Source organism: Tiliqua scincoides, chromosome 1 (assembly GCF_035046505.1).
Source record: "Tiliqua scincoides isolate rTilSci1 chromosome 1, rTilSci1.hap2, whole genome shotgun sequence".
Classification (NCBI taxonomy): domain Eukaryota; kingdom Metazoa; phylum Chordata; class Lepidosauria; order Squamata; family Scincidae; genus Tiliqua; species Tiliqua scincoides.
Window position 1 is genome coordinate 73,370,888 of NC_089821.1, and position 12,975 is coordinate 73,383,862.

Sequence of the window (12,975 nt, forward strand, 5' to 3'; positions counted from 1 at the left end):
ATTAATCACAAATGAGTTCATTTTTGTAACCCATTTGGGACTCATCAGGGAGACGGAATTACATTTCCTGGTGGTTCTGGAGCTGCCCCTCTGTGACTGTCTATTTGTACCACCATTTTTTTTTTTACAGTGCCCTAGATATTACATCATTCCAGGGCATTGTGGATTAAAAAATGATGATCAATGGGAAGAGTTGCAGCCATTTTTGTAGCAATTGCCATTTTCCCCACTATATACCCCACAATAATGCCTTCATCCTATATCTGGGGTAGGAGGTGGCAACTACTGCCTCAGGACATAGCTGGTGGGCAGTATTTGAGTTAATGAGTCATACATTGTACAGGCTTGGCAAAAGAAAAGATGGTTTCTTTCTTACACCACAACTTGGGAGTAGCAGATGAGGATTGGTGGCCTTTTCACCCCATGTGGAATTACAATACTTTCCATTCACAGCAAGTTTTTAAAGTAAAATATAAGCCAATTCAAGGCTCTCGGAATTTGTCACAGTGCAAAGTGTTGTTTTTGTGGATTTCACAATAAGTTCACTTCCTTTGCTTGAGTGAACTCCGATCCACACCCTTTGACCGTGATGTTTCCAGTCTCAGCTGTGTCACAGGGAAGAGAAGGCAAGAAAACAAATCTTTCACTTGGGTTTTCTCATTGGCCAAAAGTCTTTTAAAAAAAAAACACCACCCAGAACTAGCTGCTGGAGTTCACTCCGCAGGATGCTTGACCTGACATATGAGGAGGGGACAGAGAGCACATCCCAGGCCAGCAGATGTCCCTGTGGTCCAAGGAAATGGTTGGTAGGACTCGGTTCAGTGCAAAGAATGGGAGGAAAGCAAAGGCAGGAGAGAAGGAAAACTTTTGCAGCTGCGAAGAGTGAGGAAACAGACAGCTGCAGAGATAAGCATTATAAAATCTGTTTTGTACTCAGGCCGCAGTACAGCAGCTGAAGCCAAAGATGAAAGAGAAATGATACCAGTTCAAATGGTTATGATGAATTGGTTTTGCTATATCAGTAATTTTATTTTGATATGTGCTACCATTTTTCCAGTGTCTGTGCCTGTTGAAAATGCTCTTGCTAGTTGCGTAAATAGCCCTCATTTAAATCCCAGGACCAGTTTTCATACATGTTTTACTTTAATGGTCCACTTTGTCCTCTGCCTTCTGTTATGCTTTTCCTCTCAATGCTTCACCTGAGCAAATTTTATTCCTATAAGGTACATGCAGTTTTTGTACTTGTGGAAGGCCAAACTTTGATAAACCAGGACACTGAAAGGTGGGCAAATGATAACTGTTACCAAGATGATAGACAGGTAGTAGGAACCAAATTATTGTAACCAGAGTTTTAAGGAGGGTGACAGGTCTGAGGGACACTGAGTAAAAATAGAAACCTAGAGCAATACTTAGTTTATATGATGGCAGTCAGGATTGAACCATTTATTTTAAGAGAAGTTCCTTTGTTGCTCATTCCAGGTTCCTGTCTGTATTGATTGCAACATTTGTAGCAGGAAATATGACAGTAACTTTCCATGGCACAATCCAGTGAACATGAAACACCTCTAACTCATGTTCTCATGTGCATGTGCAGCAGCATTTGCTTAACTCTCTGCTATGGAAATTGACAGGACTTAAAATAGCTTCGATTCAGTTGGGATTCTGCTCAGTATATTTGGCAATTGTCTTACACAATGTAGGGGCAGCGATCCCCCCAAAGGAGGAAAGTGTGTTAGGAATACTGGTTTTGTATTGTGTTGATCTGCAAAGATGTAACAGGAAGGTTTCGTTTTCTGCTTTTAAGTGTCCCTCCACTCACAGCATAGCTACTCCATAAGTATAATTGCTTCCTACTGAATTAATGTTCCAGCCCAAAGAAAAATAACTCTTTTGTATTTGGGCATTGCTGAAAAAAGCAATTCCACTCCAACATTCAGTGGCGGTCCTGGCCCTAGTGCTGCCCAGGGCTATAAATGCAAATTGACAACTCCCTCTGGTCCCGCTGACTGCCTCCCGCCTGGAGACTTCCTGAGATCTAGAGAGGCTGTGGCCTCCACAACCCTCAGAAGACCTTGTAAGGCCTGTGGAGGACCTAAAAAGTAGCTTCTGGTTTCTTGGGGAAAACAGAAGTGACATTTTTAGACCCATAAAAACACCTTACAAGGCCTTCTGAAGGGTGGGGAGGCCATGGCTTCTCTGGCTCTCAGAAAGCCTCTGGTGGGAGGCAGCCAGTGCAACTGGTGGAGGGGGGCATGGCTGGGGCGCACCACTGCTCCCAAACATGCTGTTTGGGGTCATTTGACTTGCTGGACCCCCCCCCCAAGTACACCACTGCCAACGTCCCATTAAAACCTACACAGGAGGGAAGATTAACCAGTTATGATCAGCTTTCACTAGCAGTATAAGCAGGTGGCTTATTCATCCAAGCAATGTGGGCGTCTGATTGTGGGGTGGGGGGGAGAGAGCAGCAGGTTTTTCAGTGAGCAAGGCACATGTGAACACAGGTGTTCCTTGTCAGACAAGTACCACTTGTGATCCTGTGTGACTGCCTGTCTTATACATGAGGCTGCTGATACAAGTGGACTCTGCCTGAGCAGCGAAATGCACCATTTAGGACTGAGTTATAGTATCTCGGGGTTATAATGAGATATTTGACTGCAAAACACGGAAGTGCCGATTTGGTTTTTCAAATAGCAGCCAAAGGAGACAAAACGTGGCAGAACCATGACAGGAGGTAGAGGGACTTTAGAACTCCCCCCCCCCCCATTCTGATAATGATTGTGCCCCCTGCATGCTGTTTGATATAGAAGGGACTGGGCAAAAATGAGATGGATAGTGTTGTATACTATGTATGTCGTATACTATGTATGTATTACGGTGGTTTTTAACAAGTTTTGACCCTGATCAATGGTTTTCTCTATGTAGGATTTCAGAGGCAACAAAACAAATATTATTTACAGATTTGGTTTTTCGGTATTGCATCAATTATAAATGATGCAAAAGAAAAACTGGTTTGAGAATTAAAATTAAAATGCCTGTAATGTTCTTGTCTACTTTCTCCTCAGAAAAGGCAAAGGCAGAGGTAGCTGTATTTCTTGCTTCTCATCATAAAATGCCATTTTTTTTTTAAATTGTGGCCTGAAGGAAGAATATACAATTTAATGAATGCATTTAAAGTCAGTAGATGATAAGTGAAGCTTAGCTTGTGAATCATCTGTCTGGGACTTTGCTAGGTCAGAGGTTCCTCCTATATCTCAAGCCTGGTCCATAATCTAAGTCACAAAATGACCTACAGGGCAGGTTCTTCAGAAGGGAAAATGTGGTTTTCCTGGAGTACATGCGGTGTGGAGGCACAGACAATCAGGAATGCCCTGGTGTGTACGCAATACAGCACATGTGCTTTCAAACACATCTTCTATAATTCAAGTGCTATGTTTTGGATGTGTACAATATGGGTACATGCTTAAAAACACAACATGTGAAGCAGCCCTTAATCACAAATTTGTCTTTGTAAACTTTATCCACCCATGCTCTGTAAGTAATCATGGCAATATGTAATGGCTAGAACAAAATGTCTTTATGGAACACAGGAACAGGCGATGCATGGAGTATTTAGGAGGGGTCACAAATTGTACTGATGACTTTGGCAAGTTCGTAGGACAATCCATAGACTGGTTAAAAAAACACACACACACAGAAAATCTTGCTGCTTTCCAAATGCACTTGTGAAACTCAACCAGCATTGATGCGTCGTGGTTTCAATACCAGGGTGTTGCCATTAAAACCTTTTTTGATCCGTTTCCAGTCAAACAAATCTTGTACATTTGGTTTCCCCAAGTCTGATTCAAAGAGAATCAGCATTAGGAGCAAATTACATTTTTATACTGCTCATTTCCAGCTGAGTCTCATCAAATATGCACCCAAACTTCCCTTTGGAATAACTAGCGGCTTGCTATTGCTGGTCAATCCTAACTGCTACATAGCTTTCCAACTCTACCATCCATTCCTTCCATGTCAAAAGGATTATATATGACATCAGAAGAAAGGGAGTCTTCCACATCCAATTAACATGCCATAACTCTTACTATTTAGAATGCAAAAACATGGTATCAAAAAGATGGCCTGTGCAAATGAAGATTTATGTGGGTATTTTTGGTCTCACATATACAAATCCCGGATGTTGAGAGTATTCCAAGATATTTCAGAAGAGTTTAGGTGGAGCTTTTCAAAATGTTTGCATTCTGGACAGGTGGAGGAGTTACCCAGCTAGAACTACTGACTCAGATACTAAGGGCGCAACGCTAAGTCTGGGAGGGTTGCAAATGTGCCATAAAGTTTGTGGAGTAAGCTTCACTGGTGCATGGTGGTGCACTGGCCTATGGAGGCCAGATCCAGCCTCCATGGTGGCAGTAGCAGGTGAGTTTGCGCCAGCCAAGCTCAGCTGGCGTGGAAGTCTGGAGGGCATGTGTGGAGGAAGAGGGTGGGTGGTTCCATGGGCAGGTGGGTGGCGAGCAGGAGGCAGGGCCAAAACCTGACAGTGATGCTGAATCCTAGCCCCTTTCCCAGGCGGTGTGGAGTGGCTTCAGGCTGCTCTGTTCTGCTCAGATCTGCAGCACCTCTTTAGAAGGCACAACCGAGTTGATCCATTGGGGCTGCTGCAGGGCGACACGGGGTAATGGGAAGTGATTCCCCTTGCCCTAGGCTGCTCCGCTTTTGGACCCAAACCCTGCTCTGGACGAGGGGCAGGGCCCCTGGCCTGCCTGTTCCAGGGCAGTTAGGATTGCACCCTAAATGACTTATAAGGCAACTAATCACATACCTTCCCCTACAAATTCTCTGTCCTCTGCAGCTCTATGAGCACCAGGGAATCCCAAAGCATCCCTGTGACAAAGCATTGAGGTAAGGGGGAAGCAAACAGGGAAGTTAAGCATTTGTGTGAGCTGAGCAGCAGGGCAAGGAGGCCAAAACTTTACAACCCCCCTCCTCAAAACTAAGTACCCGAAAATATACAGAAATAGAATACAAAGTAAGACCTGGGCTGCAATCACATCCATTTTTAGCTGGGACTAAGTCCTATGGAACTCAATGGGACTTACATCGGATTGCACTGTTGACTTCCCAGCTAAGCAAGCTATTGAAGAAACACAAAATCAAACGATTCTTAGGATGGGAACCATTCCTTGAATAATTAAATATTTTCTTTTGCCAGGAATAGTCCTCCAGGTGTAGAGGGCTCTTAATAGTTGGTGGTGTGATCATTAGGCACATGGATTGATGGCTTTGTAGAAGGTTTTGTAGAAACTTGCAGATGTCACATGTGCTCTAGATAGGTTGGTGGAGAGTGGGGGTAGGGGAGGAGGCAGCAGTCATGGTGCATGCCGACAGTAATGAAGCTGGGAAATGTAGTCAGGCAGTACTGGAAGCCTCTTTTACATTGCTAGGTAGGATGCAGAAGGCGAATGCCTCAAGGGCAGCATTTTTAGTAATGCAGGGCCAGCTGGATGGGTGGAGTTAAGGGAATATCTTGGTGAGAAGGTGGTGTCAGGAGGAGGCATTTGAAGTTGTTAAGCAAATTTGTTAAGGAATGTTCTGGGACAAGTGGAGTCTTTTAAACCAGCGCCAGTTACTTCTGGATTGAAATGCCACATGTGATGTGACAACCACCAGTAAGAGGCTCAGGGTGGACAGGACGGCTTTTTAGAGTGTGTAAAAAGCATGCTTTGGAGCTCTGCCCACCAAGCCAAGCCTCCTTCTGATGTTTGTCACATCATGTTGCTAGTCTTGCTGCTGGGCTGTGTCACACAAGTACCACAAGACATCACCTCAAGTATCACTGGTGGTACCTGTGCCATTGGTTGAGAAACACTGTTTTAAACTGATCTCTGGGAGAAAGCTGACAGGAGCTGGGCTGCATTCAGTTCAGGTCAAATCATCCTTAAGGGATGAGAATCTAAATATGCCTGAAGGAGAAAGGGTACATTTGGAAATGAGCATACGGTGCCACAGGGCAGTTGGTAAAAGAAAGTGAAAGGCTGCAGGGGAAAAGGCACACACCAACCACATTTGGAAGAGGATACAATATATAGGTGTTTATATGCTAGAATTCTGTGAGCCATGATGTGGGAGCTGAGGTGCTGGAGGGGAGCTTAGATGTAGTGGGCATGATGGAAATTCAGTGGGCAGGAAAGAACCAGTGGGATATGGTTATTCCAGAAGACAAACTCTTTGCAGCTTGTCCATAAAAGATAGGAAGTGGTGTATTTGGGTGATGTAGCTGTAGATTTCAAAGGATGACACTTAGGGCACAATCCTAACCAACTTTCCAGCACTGCCTAGTTGCAATAAAGCCCCCAAGGTAAGGTAACAAACATGTCCTTACCTTGAGGAGACCCCCTTGACTGCCTTCCCACTGCAGGATGCAGTGCACACCACATTGGCACAACTTTTTCAGGGCTGGAAAGTTGGTTAGGATTGTGCCCTTAGAAAGATCAGACTCATTTTGGGTGGAAGGACCAGACCGAAACAACAATTTAGAATTGTGACCATCCCATCACCCTCCTGATCAAAAGGGGGATGCTGACATGGAGAAAGAAATCAGAGAGGTTTCCAAAGTTGCAGTAATGGGTGACTTCAGTTACTCTCAGACAGATTGGATAATTCATTTTCAGGTCACAACAGAGATAATGCAAATGACTGTACTGTAGGTCTTTGAACCACCCAGAGAAGAGGCAAGCCTAGACCTAATCCTATGTGGCATCCAGGATTAATCCTAGAGGCAAATCTTTCTGAATCAGTAGAGAACACTGACTGTTTTGCTACCTAATTCAACATATACTTAATTGGAAATTTTTCAAGGAAGTTCAACATAAATGTATTTTATGCCAAAAAAGGGACTTCTCAGATATGAGGATCAGTAAAATGGAACGTGAAAGGAAAAGCCAAGAGAGTCAAAGCGCATGGAGGGCACTCTAGACCACCTCTTCTAGTGAGGGAATCACTGCTTGCCGGAGGAGGTAGGATGATGGGAGAGGCAGGAGGGTGGAGCGAAGCTGGGGAGAGGGTGTAACAGGGTGAGGAGGGAGGTGTAATGAGGTGAGCGGGAAGGGGGGATCCATCATAGGTGGCCCGCGATCGATCTTATCCCTTCTGGCAGCAGCCCCCCTGCCCTGTTTCTCTCCTCAGATGTGCACTGGCAAACTTGCTGAAGCCTCCTGGCCTGCCCCCCCCACTCGCCAGTTTGACATCACTGCATTGGTGGGGTGGGGAATGCATAAGACTCGTAGGTGGATTGGATTTCTGAATGTGACCCTTGGAGAATGTGACTCTTCCTGCTCCTGGTCCATCCTGTGTTTCTTTTCGTCTATCATATCACCCATCCTTACTAACCAAGACTGTTCCTGACACAATCCTTTCACATCCTGGCATACCATCTTGCTGCATGATTACCCAGTTTTGATTTGTTTTTAGGAAGAGACAGAGAGAATTCCTAATGCCTACCTTTCCATGATGCCAAGTACAGAGAGAGTATTTTTGTAGTGGCAAACCATTGTAAGGTTGCTCTCTGAAAGGTCTACAAACAAATAGGTAGAAGAAGGGATTGCAGGGATTTTAGGAACATGTGGTGGTTTGAATGAGGAAATATGGGGGAGGGGAGTGAGGCCCACATGTCTTTTTTCCCAGAGTCTAAGAGAGGGCAGGTAGTTTACCACAGCTCCAAGGGGTCTGGTCTTCAGTTAATCTTAACCCCTCTTCTCTACCAAGTGGAAAAGGAGAACAATGGGTGGTTGTCAAGCAACCATTCACTTTATACTTTTCCACTTCCATGTACCATTTGCCTTTCCTTTGTCCATCAGAACAGGCCATGGCATTGGAGCTTTTGCCACGAGTTGACCATGACAAAGTAAAGTCAAGGAGAAGGAACTGTGTAGAGAGGAGAGTTGGAGGTCATCCTGCCCTGAATGTGCATCTCCCTACTTAAAGCATTGTTCAATTTCAGTATTTAAAAATACTGAGTTATAGGGTTAGTGCCAACCCTAGTTTTAGTCTGCTCCTACTAATATTAACTGCACGTCAGCCAGGAAATGACTCCATCCAGGCATGAAATGCTGTCTATTCTCTCAGAGTAAATCATTGGAGATTTTCAGGGGACTTTATTTCTGACAGGTGATCTGAGTCTCCAAAGTAGGAACAAGCCGCTTCACATGTGAATATTTGGCAACTCAGGGTGCCAATACCTGGGAATGATTTGCTCCAGTTTGTCTTGAGTTATTAGCCCATTATTTTGCTTGTGGTCCCTCAAGGCATGAGGACTGCCTGCTTTCAGACACGGGATGGATGGAAACAGAATGGAATTAGTTTGACAATGACCACCTCTCTCAGGGCACAATCTTAAGTGCACCCTGGGCCGGCCTGTGGAGTCCAGATCCAGGATCCTTGGTGGTGGCAGCAGGTGGTTTGCACTGGCCAAACTCAGCCAGCACAGGGGTCAGGGGGCATGGGGAGGGTGGGGAAGAGGCAGGGAAGAGGCGTTTTGGGGCTGGAAGAGGGTGGGAGGTGGGTGGGCCTGTGGGCAGGCAGGCAACCGGTGAGAGGCGGAACCAGGACCCGGCCATTATGACTGGTAATTCTAGACGCATTCTTGTGTGGTGCAGAATGACTTTGGGCTGTTCCATTCTGCTCAGATCTATGCCACCTCTTTAGTCGGTGCAGATCTGAGTAGCCCCATGAGGGCCACTGCGACTCTCCGCAGGGTAAAGGGAATTTTTTCCCCTTGCCCCCAGCCAGGTCTCAGCCAGCCTCAAACTTGCGCTGGATACTTGCGCTTGCTCAGAGTTTGTCCAAGTTAGGATTGCACTTGCAGAGTTTGAAGAGCAAAGCCCAAATGAAACAAAAACATCATTTGTGCCATAGAAAGTTTAGGCCAGCCTATGTCTATGTAACATATTTGGGGATCTGTGCATGCATCTAGTTCTGAACTTGGGTAAAGTACAAGCAGTCCTACAAAATCCCTTCGGAGTGGTGTAACCCAAAGTTAGAAACCGGTTTTCAAATTAGACTGACTGTTCAGCAGAGAAAGAAATGAAAGGCTAGCTGCTGGTCGCAAATGGACAAGAAACCTCTTGAACCCGCTGTCAAATCCACAAGAGTGAATTTAAATATTGAGGGCGGGTTAATGCATGTTTGATCACTACCACTTGTAGCTGAACAATGTAACCAGATCGCTTGCTTCAGCGCGTTAAGATCATCACAGGAGCCAGGAAAGAACTATTTTCTCTCTCTTTGCCACAAATCTGCAGCCCTGTTGAATTGGCCAGGTGCTTTATAGGGGCTTACTGTCTTCCTCTGAGGCATGAGGAATTGGCCGCAGCCACAGGAAGGATAACAGACGAGCTGGACCAATAGCCTGCTCAAGGATGGAAATGCCGAGGCTTGATATCGGGCAGGTTCCCACATTTTGTCATTAAAGCAGCTTTGAGAGTTATTTTGATAAATTTACTGATCCCACAAAATCGGTTTAGGGGAAACAGCCCTTCCTTTCGCCTGGCTCTCTACCAAGATGCATGCAGCAAGCCAAGTGGATGACCTCAAACATCCCAAATCCCTAGGCTGGACTTTCCAGAGTTCAATTCTTTCTTAACCACAAGACCATGCTGCATTCATTTCCCAAGGGGGGGGGGTATATATGAAAGATTAAGTTAAACCGATGCAGCTCCTGATGGTTTGCAATGTCTCTGTTGAAACAGAAGAAGCCTATGCTTATGTTTACAGGTCATCTTTCAGATTTCCAGTTTTAAGAACATTAACCATTCTTAAAAAAAAAAAAAATGAGGAAATGGATTTGAATTGCTACTTTAATTGCTGGGTCCAGACATTCTTACTTCCCCTTCCTTGCTATTTTCACCCATAATACCTTGCTGTGCTGGGAGATACCTTGGGGCTACTGCACACTTTCACCAATTCTGATTAGCAATGCTTAGTTTGCATCATAGCAATGCATCTTTTCCCTGTTGTCCTGGGTTTATTCTCCTCCATTTGTACCAGAGGACTTTGCACAAGATGCCTGACTCTTACCGAAAAAGGTATCCCAAAAAAAGACTGTGCATGCGATCCGTTTCTCTCCTCCCTCTCTCACCCCATGCCCTGCTCAGCTTTTCCTCAGTGCAATCACTAAAATAGACACCAAATCTCTCTCGCCATAACTGATGCCTGTGGTTTATAACGGCTTGGTGTGCCTCGAGGTTTCTGTGGGAATGGTGGCATTTGGTTGGATGCTTTCCAGACCTCAAGGATTGTCCTGGAACATATGCAAGCTCATGAAAATGGCTTCCAAAAATGTTAATTGGGGCTTTTTCCTGACCATTCTTCATGGCATGTTATTTTGGCTTTTCTGCTTTCTCAGTTCAGAGTTTCTGATGGTGCTCTTTTACCTGACTTCAGATTTTGCAGTGCATCACATTGTGCTGAAGCAGCTAATTCTCTAGACCTCCTTTCTGTTAGACTGCAAAACACAGTCCCCATCTGCAGGATTAAGGGACTCAAGATGAAGAATTATGTCTCTAGTGTGGTACTTCACCATACCAGTCTAAATGGGGTTAGGCAGGATCTGTTAGGCATGGATGCCCATGTGATGCAAGCAAGCCTAGAGCCTGTTTCACACATTTAGTGAATGCATGGAAGGAGATACTGGATTGTTCCCAGTGATCTGAATGGCTCTGCTCTACTTGTGAAGACAAGAAGCCATCAAATGTTGTGCCAAGGGACAAAACCACATTGCAGCACCTGAAATCAATATATGCCTCAATCACAGTGAGCATGAATAACATTCATGTTTTCAAAGTGCTTGTTTTTGAGGCATAGGAATTCATGGAAATTTTCAGTTTTCATTCTGGAAGACTGAGGGTCCAGTCCTATCCAATTTTCCAGTGCCAGTGCAGCTGTGCCAATGGGGCATGCATTGCATCTTGTTGTGGGACAGCAGTCACGGAGGTCTCCTTAAGGTATGGGAACATTTGTTCCCTTATCATGGGGCTGCATTGTGGCTGCACTGGGGCTGGAAAATTGGATAGGATTAGACCCTAAGATTACTATCTGGGGTAAGGGGCAAGTTTGAGCATGTGACTGCAAAGGTTTTGGAATATGGAGCACATTGGGAGGGCAGAGCAACTCACAGGATGATTGCAATTATCACACGATAGGCTAGCCATGGAAATGTTCCATGTTCATGGAACTAATCAGGAGGTGCTCATCTAAAAGCACAGTAGTGCTCTATTATTATTATTATTATTATTATTTATTATATAAAGGATAGCCAAGAAGATGCACTTAAAATGATTAACAACGAGAAATTATTAAATACCAACAAAACAAAGCAGGCATATAAAACAATAAATAAAGAACCGAGAGGAAAAGTGGGAAAATATTCCACTGCATGGACAATATTTGTGAGACATGACTGGAAAAACAAACATCAACAAAACTTGGCAGTGGTTCAAAAAAGACAACATGAAGAAAGAAACAGAGGGTCTAATAATGGCTGCACAAGAACAGGCGTTAAGAACAAATGCAATAAAAGCAAAAGTAAACAAAACAACAACAAGCAGCAAGTGCCGTCTCTGTGTAAAGAAACAGATGAAACAGTGGACCACCTAATTAGTTGCTGTAAAAAAATTCACACAGATAGACTACAAACAAAGGCATGACAAGGAAGCAATAATGATACACTAAAACATCTGTAAAAAATACAAGCTACCTGCAGCCAGAAACTGGTGGGACCACAAAATTGAAAGAGTCCTTGAAAATGATGAAGCCAAAATATTATGGGATTTCTCATTGCAGACAGACAAACACCTATTGCACCATACGCCAGACATTACTGCAGTCAAGAAGAAGAAAAAAGTTAAAATCATTGATATAGCAATACCAGGGGATAGCAGAGTGGAAGAAAAAAAGCTGGAAAAAATAACAAAATACAAAGATTTACAAATAGAAATTGACAGACTGTGGCAGATCAAAGTAATCCCAGTGGTGATTGGCTCCCTTGGTGCTATTCTAAAACACCTTGAAGACCTCCTGAACAGCACTGTGGCCACAGAAATTACTATCAATCAGCTGCAAAAATCAGTGTTACTGGAACAGCTTAAATTTTGCAATGGTATTTATAGGATAAAACCCAGGCATCCTTGGGAAGGACTTGATGTCTGGATAAAACAAACCAGCCAAAATACCTGACTGTGCGAAAATCTAATAATAAGTATTTAGATGCAAATCAGATGCAAAGTTCCACATAATAGGATTATCACCACTTGAATAAGTTACTAATAAGTTATCTGAACAAGTTTCTGAATTGCCCAACAACTAGAAAAAAATGGATTCAGCACAGCAGATCCCTCCATGTTGTCTGCTCAGCAGACTGTTGGGGATTTGTGGGGAAAGTCTGACAGACCAATCCTATCTAACTTTCCATCGCTGATGCAGTCATGCCAGTAGGGTGCGCACTGTATCCTGTGATGGAGGGCAGAGGTTTCCACAAGGTAAGAGGTCATTTGTTCCTGCATTGCGACTGCATTGGAACTAGAAAATTGGTTAGGACTAGTCTGTTAGTGATCTAGTTCACACATGACAAAGATGCACAACCTTCACATGCGATCATATTTTCTTTCTGGGGGGGGGGATTCCTTCTAGTGCTTCCAGTTTTATGCCAAATTGCTGAGCCAAACAGGAAGTGTTAGGGGGCACATCATGCCCAAATAAACAAGGAGCCTCCAGGATAAACAGCAAGTTCTCCTTTAACTAGCTTAAGTGGAAAGGGAACTTCAGAAGTATGGTAGAGAGGCCGGAATGACTCAAGTTAATATCTGACTTCGAGCCCCTGGGTTATATTTTTGCCCTTACACAGAGCTCAGTAGCAACTTTAAAAGCCAAGTGGTCAAGACTGTGGTTGTACATCTTAGACTTATTTGCTATTGCATCCCTCAG